Source organism: Rosa chinensis, chromosome 4 (genome assembly GCF_002994745.2).
Source record: "Rosa chinensis cultivar Old Blush chromosome 4, RchiOBHm-V2, whole genome shotgun sequence".
Taxonomy (NCBI): domain Eukaryota; kingdom Viridiplantae; phylum Streptophyta; class Magnoliopsida; order Rosales; family Rosaceae; genus Rosa; species Rosa chinensis.
The window spans coordinates 60,739,830-60,751,215 of record NC_037091.1 but is presented as its reverse complement, the minus strand read 5'-3'; the positions used below and the strand labels follow the sequence as shown (position 1 = coordinate 60,751,215).

The 11,386-nt window shown below is 41.5% G+C and overlaps 1 non-coding gene and 1 pseudogene across 1 annotated transcript; both read right to left on the bottom strand.

Moving 5' to 3' along the window:
- Window positions 1–864: 864 nt before the first annotated feature.
- On the bottom strand, window positions 865–936 carry TRNAD-GUC. Its single transcript has one exon. It is a non-coding gene; the product is annotated as a tRNA-Asp (tRNA).
- A 115-nt stretch (window positions 937–1,051) lies between these two features.
- LOC112199699 lies at window positions 1,052–4,304 on the bottom strand (annotated as a pseudogene).
- Window positions 4,305–11,386: the final 7,082 nt, after the last annotated feature.

Here is an 11,386-nt window from a genome sequence, read left to right as displayed (position 1 = left end):
CTAACCAATCCAAACAGAAGAATTTGTAATTCACGTGACTTCTTATGATAGACATCCAAACGATAGAATTATCAATTAATGGAATTTAAATTAATAAATTGTAATTCCTGTCATTTATAAATTTCTGTGAACATTGAAAATGATTCATCCAAACACACTCTTAGAGAAAGCAGAGACTAAGACCATTAATTGTTAACAATCACATGTATTGTAGAGAAAAAAAAGACATTAAAACGAACAATTGCAAGAACAACATGCACAAACTGGGATATTAACTAGGATCCAAGATAAGGGGTTCCATTAGCAGAAAGCAGAGACTAAGACCAATATTAACTCATTCAATGCATGGCATCATTCCAAACCGCTTGAGATTCCATGAATATCATCTAGTCTCTTCCTCGGTGGCTTCTTTGTCCTCCTTTGCTCCGGAGACGAACCCGATGAAACAAGTACTTGAGATCCAGATTCAGAATCTCTGAAGAAACCCAACATCCAAAGTGCAACTGCGCCAGTGGCGCCAAATGCAAGTGCAACGACTGCTGCAGGATTCATTTTTGTACCTATTATCCAAAGTGAAGTATGCTGACTATACCCCAATTGATATTGTAGCTTTCTTGTACTTAGAGGGTTCTTATATATTGATAGGGTCAAATTCAATGCATAGCCCTAGTGCATGCACTTGGTTATGCGAATTTAAAGAGTCTCTGTAATCTGTATTGATTGTGATTTACTCAATTTGGCTTTTCCCATTATCTTTGAAGCTTTCTTTACGGTTTCATTTCAACTTCAATGTATGAGCTTTTAATTCTGAACGCAAACAAACCGGGGGACCAAAAAAAGGAGACTTAATTTAATATAAAAAATCGCCGTTGCCGGGGATCGAACCCGGGTCACCCGCGTGACAGGCGGGAATACTTACCACTATACTACAACGACCTTGCTATTCTCTGTACTTCACAATTTATAAGAAGAGATGCAGACAAGAATAATCATAGCAAGAAGAAATTGGTGGGATCGGTTCTTCTTCACCTCACGGTTTGGAAAGGTCAAAGATGGAGGCTCTCCCCAATTATGGAAGATCCACTTAAACTGAGGAAGAAAATGAAAAACGAAGCTTTGTTTCCGTTCCCCCTCCGTCAGCTGTAAGACCCAATTTGAAAAATTTCATCTGCCTTTCTCCTGTTATCAGCTTCTGAACAATTTGTTTCTTGCATGGTTCAACACTGAACACCCTTGTTGTACGTGTTAAGTTGTAGAGTTAAACCCACTGATGCTGACTCAGATTAATGCATTCATCATGGAGCTTTATTCATTTTTCATTTTTGGTTGGTTTTTATGTATAATCTGATAGAGATAATTAGGTTCAGAAGCATATGGAAAAGACAAATTCATCTGTATTTTGCTTCAGAAAACATATATGTGTGTGCGCGCGCGCGCACAATTAGCATGATGAAGAGAAATTCATAGGAGAAGCAAACCATTAGTTTTACAAATGAATATTTGGTACTCTAAACAACACGTCAACACGATACACACACTGATAGCTAGAGCCTTGGTTAGTAGTCAACGTCCAGTGGGTAGCATCATCTCAGAAAACTCGAGCCCTGTGGTTGGATCTGAAATGCCAACTGGAATAATGACCTGTTGTTTATGACCATCGATCTCTGTAGGAAAACTAGGGCCGATAGTTTTCTACTTGATCAGCTCTTTCTTGCTGCTGCAATGCCAGCTCCAACTTCCACAACACGTCACCCATCGACGGCCGCTCACTCCCCGTATCTGTCAAACATTGCCTTGCTATGTCTGTGAATGTCTTCAGAGACTCGGAATTGATCTTTCCCCATAGAGACGGGTCTAGGATGTGATCAATTGCTTTCCCCTCCTGTCCAGGATTACAATGTTCTAGTGCCCATTCACTTAAGTTTACTTGTTCTGGCTCCCCATTTTCTACAACGCTTATCACAGCTGGCCTAGCACACACAACTTCAAACAACAGTACCCCAAATGAATAAACGTCTGATTTCTCGGTCAGTTTCTGTCTTCGATAATATTCCGGGTCCAGGTATCCAAAACTACCCTTTACTTCAGTGCTAACATGAGGAGTCTCACCATTTGATGATTGGGCAGTGGCACTAATCATATTCTGGTCGGGGCCAACTTTTGACAATCCAAAATCTGAAACTTTGGCCACCAAATTTTTGTCCAACAATATGTTACTAGACTTCACATCCCGGTGAATGATTTTTTCATTTGCCCCTGTGTGGAGATAGTGCAGGCCTCGGGCTGCTCCTATACATATCTTGATCCTCTGCTTCCAAGGAAGTGGGGGTTTCTGGTACTTACCATAAAGATGATCACGGAGTGTACCTTGTGCCATATAGTCGTACAGAAGTATCATTTCCTTGTCCTCTTTGCAGTACCCAATCAAAGAAACCAAGTGGTGGTGTCGTAGCTTGGAGAGCATGGTGATTTCTGTTTGGAATTCATGTAAGCCTTGCTTCGAAGTGGGATTTGCACGCTTTATAGCAATAGTAGTTGCAGTGTAGCCAGCACCTCCTATATAACCCTTGTAGACCTTCCCAAATCCACCACTGCCAATCAGAAAACCTTGACAGAAGTTGTTTGTTGCAGACTTCATCTCAGCAAGTGAGAAGTTTCGACAATAATAGTGGTCTGAAGAACAATGCCAGGGGAGAAAGCTTTGTTTACCCCATCGCTGTCCTACCGGTAATTTTATGGAATGGAATACCGCTGTTAGTACAAGGACACCAAACAGAATAGCCATGAGTGTAATACCTATTCGGCGAAAGATACGTGCAGCAGTAAATGTTGGAATGTTTTGGTACTGATCAACTTCAAAACCGAATGGATGTGCCCCAGCAAGATTGTTGTTAGTGTCTGATATTTTGAAGATTTCCAAGCCATTTAAGATTCCCTGATGATCATCAAGTTCTGAGTTGGTGTTTTCTATTGCAACCACCAGATTCCACGTGCCATTGCTAAGCCCGGAAACATAATCAACGACATAATCTCGACGTACTGGAAGACCAGCTCCATTGCTCCATTCGATTACATCTGCATGGTCCTCAGCTGTTTGATAGTTGATGTAGACTTTAAAAACTCTTTCGCCTAGCTTAATCTTCTTACTGATCTCGCAGAAATGAAATCTGATGAGGTAATAGAATCCAGAATCAAGAGGGAATGACCAGCTAGTATTACCATCAACATATAAAGCCCTGGTTGTGGTGTATACTTTTACTGGTGCAGTGTATGCTGGGACCTCTGAGCTGTACTTAATTCCTATGTTTGATTGAAGAATGTGTATATCGTCCTCATAAGCTCTCAGATATGTTTCGTCTGTGGACCAGGTGCGCAGCATCTCAGAACCATCTAGATCAGGAGAGATGAAAGGCCCGCCTACGTTGACTCGGTACATGGTCTCAAGAGCCATTGAGTTGTTGAGGATGTAAACTTGATGGTCTTTAGGATTACGTCCGATGAGACGAATTGGAAGGGGAACTTCCTCATTTCCTCTCACATAAAGACTTGTCGGCACCGAAACAACTTTGATCTTGTTTACAAATGCATAGGCACCAGGAGTTCATGATGGCGTGAATGTCACGTGTAGTCTTCCATGATCTACGTTGATGCAGAATTCTCTGATGGCATGCTGGATTTGACCTTGAGAACCTATAGAGTAGGAGGATGCTGAAGTCTTCAACAAAGTGTACTTTCCAGCACTGATGGTAAATAATGCTTCGGATTTGTTTATGCTTTCCAGTGAGGTTGGATAGAACTGGAATTGAATGATTTTGGGACCTGGAGGGACGATACAGGTGTAAGTGTAGTTCGTTTGAAACAGAATAGGTCCAGGTATATGACTAGAAGCTCCAATCTTCCTCTCAGCATCAATGGTGGATAGTGGAGACTCCGGCTCTAGAAACCCAACTTTGGATGTTGACAACGGGCCACAGTCGATTACCATGTCATCTGCTAGCACATAATCTGATCTGTGTGCTGAAACGAAGGCTATTAGATGGTAAATGAACAAGAATATGGTAAACATGTTTACAGCCAATATTATTCTTATTCTCTCTTTTTCTGTTTTATGCCAAGAGAATTACTTTCTCATTCTCCTTACTTTGCAGCATGCATATATAATAGTCGAAGCTTTTTGTAGAATGATACTTGGTTTCAAAGAGGTCGTTGTCTCTGTCATATTTCAATCCTTAAGTTTTTAAACCTTCATGATTCAAATCCCATGTATATATGTTTATGTGACTTGACAAGAAGTTTGACCTCAGTTTTGGAAATTTGATTCCATATATCTATATCTAAAGTAGTGATTCATTGACTAGAATGTTTGAAGGTACATATCACACCAGTTTGTAACTTTGTATGTAAGACAGTGTGCAGAATTATCTGTGTCTAAATCAAAGCAAGACCAAAACTTCTGTAATATCTTCCTGTCGTTTTCATTATCATATATGTATGCATATATTTCAACATTCAGGCATGTACGTACGTTTGTGCTTAAGCATCATTATCTTAGATGTTTGTTTGGGACAACGTTGTTGACTTTGCATAAATGACATTTGAAATGTCTGTTCATCAATTTGAGTGTTATTATTTTGTATACCATGGATTTACAATATATCTATTCCCGGCGCCTTGAAAGTTTGCTTTCAGCAGCACTTGAAAGTTTGAAACAAGTCCAATTTAGTTAGCTCCTTCGATCAGCAGCTCGACATTTTCATTTCCTTGAGGATTGTACTTGAAAAACAACATTTAGAGAAAGAGGTCAACCCGAATAGCATTTTAGCAATGTTCTTTTTTTCTTTTGGAAAAGATTTTAGCAACGTTCTTCCCTTTTGCACTTGCTGAGAAACTAAAGTATAGCTTGCACTCTTTATTCTTCACCTTTGGATTAAATTCGATTACCCCAACTCGAAGGGTTATAGTGATTGATCTATATGTCTGCATACATGTCAATGCTTCAGTCATTCGATCATGGTAAAACAAAATGAGGAAGACATAATTTAAAATAAATGTAACCTCAAATCCCAAAAGAAAAAGTGTTCGATTAACATACATATGGAAAATGGAAAATGCAGGATAGTGAGATTAATAAAGAAAGACCCGGGCTTTCGTGAAGTGATCCAAGCTGAAGTTAGGGCAAGTGATTCTGCTGTGGCTATTAACCTTCTGATGAAGGTTTTTTTTTTTTTTTTTTTTTTTTTTTTTTTTTTTTTTTTTAAAAGGAGGTACTGGGAAGGACCACAAGGAGGCACGCAATGGCCTTTTTTACCCGAAGTCCAGCACAGTGCCGCGCCAAAGACGCAGCGACACCCCCCCTCCGGGCATCGAGTACACCAAATAGGTGGGCTTGCCCTCCCCGCATAGTCTTTTCCATACACAAGGCTCGAACTTGAGACCTCTGCCTCAAGTCCCTCAACTTGATGAAGGTTGATAATGATATGCACCCTTTTGGAAACACTTGTACAGAATTGCAGAACTTTGGTGCAGCAGCATGATTCATGCACTATCAACCATATCTACAGGGAGAAGAATTTTGTTGCCGATCTTGTTGCTAAGAATAGCATTAATGTTTCAAGGGGATATCAGTCATATCACTTTCTTGATACCCTCTTGCTCGCATTGTGAAGACTATGATTTGGCTGGTGCTGAAATCTCTACAGGCTTGGGCTCTGTTTCCTATAGTTAGTTTTCTCTTTGTCCTGGCCCTCTTGGCTTCCTTGTGACCCAAAGAAATGAAAAAGAATAACAAGACCTCAAGTAGTACACTTCTTAAAAGCCCTGCTCACTTAAGGGACAGTTTTTAAGGAGTAAGAGACAAGTGAATCTCCAGGTATATTTAAAATGAATTGTGATGGATCAGTGTTTCCTGGAAGGGCTGAGGTGGGCGTTGGGGCTGTGTTCAGAGATAATACAGGCCGTTTTGTTGGTGCGGTGGGGCAGCGTTTGAGTTTTAATGTTCCTCCCCGTACTGCAGAGTTATTTGCAATTAAGATTGGATTGGAGTTTGCTTTGGAGAAGGGATGGTCAGCTCTGGTGGTAGAGTGTGATTGTCTGGAGGTAGTGAATTTGCTTTCTAAGGAGGAAGAGTGCATGTCAGAGGATGGGGTTGTTGCATGGGAAGTCCAAAGGTTGTTGGTGAGATTCCAACATGCAAGGATTGTGTTTGGTCCTAGAGAGGTGAATAGGGCAGCTCATATGGTTGCTCAACATGTAGCCCGGGTTGAAGGGCGGTTTTGTTGGTTAGGGGTTGGGCCTCCTTGGCTCATGCAAGTCATCGACGATGATGGTCCCATAACTAGTAGTGGTAGAAGGGATGGATGGTGTGGAGATAGCTCTACAACTTTGATTTCCAGTGTGTAATTTTCTTTGAGTTATTCAATAAAAGTTCCCATTCTCAAAAAAATTTGACGGTTGAAAATAAATGCATGTTGAAGGATGTCAACATAATGTGTGCCTCTACAAACTCCTCTACAAACTAGGGTTTAGAGTTGTAATAGGAAAAAGTTTTAGGTATTCAATTGTATTCGGATTTTTAGCTTTTGTGTACCTTGTAACTCCCTATATAAGAGCTCTTATTATCAATAATAAACACACAATTACAATTCTCTACAACACGTTATTAGCACGAGTTCTAACCCTAGCCCAAAAGAAAAAACCTAAAAAACTCTCTCTCACAAAAATCTGCCGCAGCCCTCCTTGACCACAAAAACCCTAGCTCGGCCTACCTCCTGCCACAGCCTCCTGCAGCCCAGCCTCCTGCCGCACTCCTCTTGCAGTCCCAGCCTCTTGCCGCAAGCCCCTAGCCTCTAGCCGCAAGCCTACTTCAGCCCCTGCTACCCTAGCCTCCTGCCGCAAGCCTCCTGCAGCCCCTGCTGCCCCGCCTGGAGCCCTGCGTTCCAGCCCTCTGCCACGACCAGGATTGCAAACCGACTGCAATCCTAGCTTAGGATCGAACAACCACTGCAATTCTAGCTTAGAATCGAATAGCCACTACAATCCTAGCTTGGGATTGAAGCAGCATCTGCGATCCTTTCACGGCCTCAAACCCCTCTGCCCCCTGCACGCTGTCTTCACCTGTTGCTGCCGCGCACTGCTGCTGCTGCCCCTCCTTGCTGCTACTGCCCTAACACGCCTGCTCCAACACGTGCGTGTTCTCAATCCCCAAATCACGTCAGTTTTGTAATTAAAGTTGCTGCTTTTTGTACTTTAAATTCCTTTTATTTTCTGCAGAATGTTGGAATATATGTTGCCAAATGGTTTTGAGTATTTAACAAAGCGGAATTGTGGGGATTCACGCTTAACTAACTAAGAGTGTTCATAATTAAATGAACTAAGAGTGTTCGTAAGAACTAAGAGTGTTCATAATGCTTGGACTAAGAGCGTTCGTAAGCATCAAATTGTGACCATATTAAAACATTATTGTTTGGTCTAATCCAAAAGAGATTCTTGGAAATTGATTTATTGGTAGCATAGCTCTGAAATCTTATTATTTTAGTTTTCGTGGAAGTTTAGCTCCGAAACTAATATATTTTCTCTTCTTATTTTCAGGATGTCAAATGAACCTAGACTTCACTTTCCCATGCTCGACTCAACAGGCCCGGATTACCACAGTTGGGTAACCGATGTTGAGAACCATCTCACTTCAAAGGGAATATTACCCATAATCTAGGCACCTAACCCAGAACTTGTGTTCGTCCGAACACCTGCAAAGCATGCTCAAGCAGTCATCTTGATGCGACACCATATGAACAAAGCACTCAGATTGGAGTATATGTCGATCAAGGATGCAAGAGAGTTATGGGTAGCACTAGAAGAGCGCTTTGGCAATGTCCAAGATTCCCTCATCCCTGACTTGAAGGTTCAATGGAACAATCTGCGCTTTGCTGACTTCAAGTCCGTTGCTGAATATAATTCAGAAGCTCTTCGCATACAATCTCTGTTGAGATTTTGTGGACAACTTGTCACAGAGCAAGAGCTAATTGAGAAAACTCTCTCCACCTTCCCCGTTTCAGCTATTATGGTATCAAAGCAATATCGTACTGAGGTCAATGCTGGACAGATCACGAGGTTTCATTAGCTTATCAATATCATATCTGTAGCTGAGAAACATGATAACATACTGGTGAGGAATTATAATTCAAGGCCCATTGGAACTAAGAGCGTTCGTGAGGTGAATTATAATACACCCAAAGGAGGGCGTAAGGAGCGGAACCCTAATAAGGGATATGAAGGACTTATGGGTCCATATAACTGCCCTAACAAGGAAGGAAACAACAAGTTTGGTGGGAAAGGTGGTCGTGGTATCCCTAGTCATGGTGGTGGTGCCATGGCTCGTGGTGGAGGCACCATGGGTCGTGGTGGTGGCGCCAACCCCCCTAGGGAACGCCCACAACGTGCACCTCAATTAAAGGGAGGCAACCACAAGATGTGTGTCATCAATGTGGATCAATTGAGCATTGGTTCAAGCAATGTAAGACAAGCGAGCAACTAGCTGCAAGATACAAGGCATACAGGGACTTGAGGGAGCAAGAAGTGTACCTTGCAGAAGAAGAAGAAGAAAATGGTGGAGACATTAATCTCACCATAGAGGACTTCAAAGCTGAAGATGAAGTGCACAAGGATGCAGCAGACTTTGATTAGATTAGTCATTTTTATTTTCCAAGAACTTTTGTAATGGCAATATGCCTTAGTCAGTAAATGACAATTGTAGTTAACTCTCTCTTATGTGGTGCACCCAATAAAATATGATGTATAGGAAAATAATTGAGATTATTGGTACTTAAGAGAGCCTCCCTCCACCAACATCTCTCTCTACTTTCCTGGTCATATTTGATTGGAGTTACCAAACGGATATAGTGACTACAATGTGTCTCAGTTTGATTTTCTTTATTCTGGATTAGACTTTTTGGGACCTTTGATGTAATCATTGGCTATTTCTATTAATAAAGTATCGTATTATTATTCGATGTCATGGATATGTTTTAATTCCGAACTTTATTATTTTTCAGTATGTTTCCTGGAGAGTTGGAATGCCTTGTTGATAGTGGCACCACACATACTATATTGCGACATAGGCAACTATTTTTATGGATGACGCCTAGTCGATCTTCTATGACTATGATGGCTGGACCATCACAATTGATTCATGGTCGAGGACAAGCTTAATTTATGTTGCCAAATGGCACAAGTATTAATGTCACCGAAGCTCTATATGGTCCTAGGGACCCTATTGAGTTTTAAAGATATAAGAGCCAATAGTTTTCATGTGGAAACATATTGTGAGAATGGACAAGAGCTCCTTTGCATCACCTCTAATGACTACGGACATAAACGAGTATTAGAGAAACTTATGTGTCGCTCTAGTGGGTTGTATGCAACCACTATTCGAATTATTGAATCCAACCATGTCATGAGAGATGACTTATGGGATTCTGATACATATAGGCTTTGGCATGACCGTTTGGGATATCCAGGTAGTGATATGATGATCCGTATATTAAAGACTTCACACGGACATCCATTTTTCAAAATGAAAAGAAGTTAGAACCGAAATTCGATCTAAGGTAGGGCTAGCGCCGCCTAACCCCTGCGGCCCAAAAGTGGTATTGACGCCACTAATGCCTCCTTGGTCCCCTTTTCTACTTCTAAAGTCAATATTTGTGGACCTATTCAACCAACTTGCGGACCATTTAGATATTTTATGGTGTTGGTTGATGCATCGACACGCTGGTCACATGTCATGCTATTGTCCACAAGAAATGCTACATTTGCTAAACTCCTAGCACAAATCATTAAATTAAGGGCTCACCACCCTGATCATCCCATTAAGTCAATTCGTCTTGACAATGCTTGAGAGTTTACATCAAAAATGTTTGATGACTATTGTATGTCCATTGGGATGGAGATTGAATACCCTGTTCCTCATGTTCACACCCAAAATGGTTTCGCAGAAGCTGCCATTAAAAGACTTCAAATGGTCGCTAGAGCATTGGTTATGCGCACCAATCTCCCTGTTTCTGCTTGTGGCTATGCAATATTGCATGCAGCTGTGCTTATTCGTCTGAGGCCTACTGCCACTCAACCCTTTTCTGCATCCCAGCTGGTTACTGGATATGAGTCTGACGTCTCACACTTACGCATATTTGGGTGTGCAGTTTATGTGTCAATTGCGCCGCCACAGTGCACCAAAATGGGCCCTCAAAGTCGATTAGGCATTTATGTTGGATATGATTCTCCAACCATTATCCGCTATTTAGAACCCTTGACAAGCGATCAATTTACCACTAGATTTGCGGATTGTCACTTTAATGAGACAGTCTTCCAGTCGTTAAGGGGAGATAAGAACAATAATGTTCAACATAAACGACAGGAATTGTCGTGGTCTGTCCCCACTTTGTCTCATCTTGATCCCCGAACTGCATAGTCCGAAATTGAGGTGCGAAGAATCCTCGATCTTCAGAACGTACAGACTCTATGCCTGATGCGTTTTCTGATATCGCTAAAGTGACCAGATCATATATACCTGCTACAAACGTGCCTGCAAGAATTGATGTCCCTAAAAATCATGGACATGGCGCCACCCCTAGGGGTATTGGGCATAGCGCAGCCACCACTAATGGAGATAGCAATGTGGCTCAGGCCGGGCTCCCAGCAAGGAAATGTGGGAGGCTCAAAGGTTCGATGGATTCTCGCCCGAGAAAGAAAGCGAGTTTGGCACAAAATGATCCATTAATCATCGACATAAATAACCCGTCTCATGAAGATATTCCGGATTATGGTTATGTCAAAGAGACATCATTCAGGGACGCTCCAATGATAGAACCAATTCCAGGGAATAGAGAGATCTCCATGAATTACACTAGTGTACATAAGACGTTGAATAGAGATTCTATTATCCTTGATGATGTGTTTGCATACTCTATTGCTCAAGGGATTATAGAACACGATGATATCGAACCTCGCTCTGTTGAAGAATGTCAACAAAGAGCAGATTGGCCTAAATGGAAAGATGTGATCCAGGTTGAATTGGATTCACTAACAAAGAGACAGGTATTTGGGCCTATAATGCTGACACCCCGAAATATAAAGACTGTTGGTCATAAATGGGTCTTTGTTAGAAAGCGTAATGAGAAAAATGAGGTTGTTAGATACAAAGCCTGCCTTGTGGCGCAAGGTTTCTCACAACGCCCTGGAATTGACTACGAGGAGACATACTCTCCCGTAATGGACGTTATAACGTTCCGCTACCTTGTCAGTTTGGTAGTTTTAGAAAAACTTGACATGCAGCTTATAGATGTGGTTACAACATATCTCTATGAGGATCTAGATTCAGAGATATATATGAAGG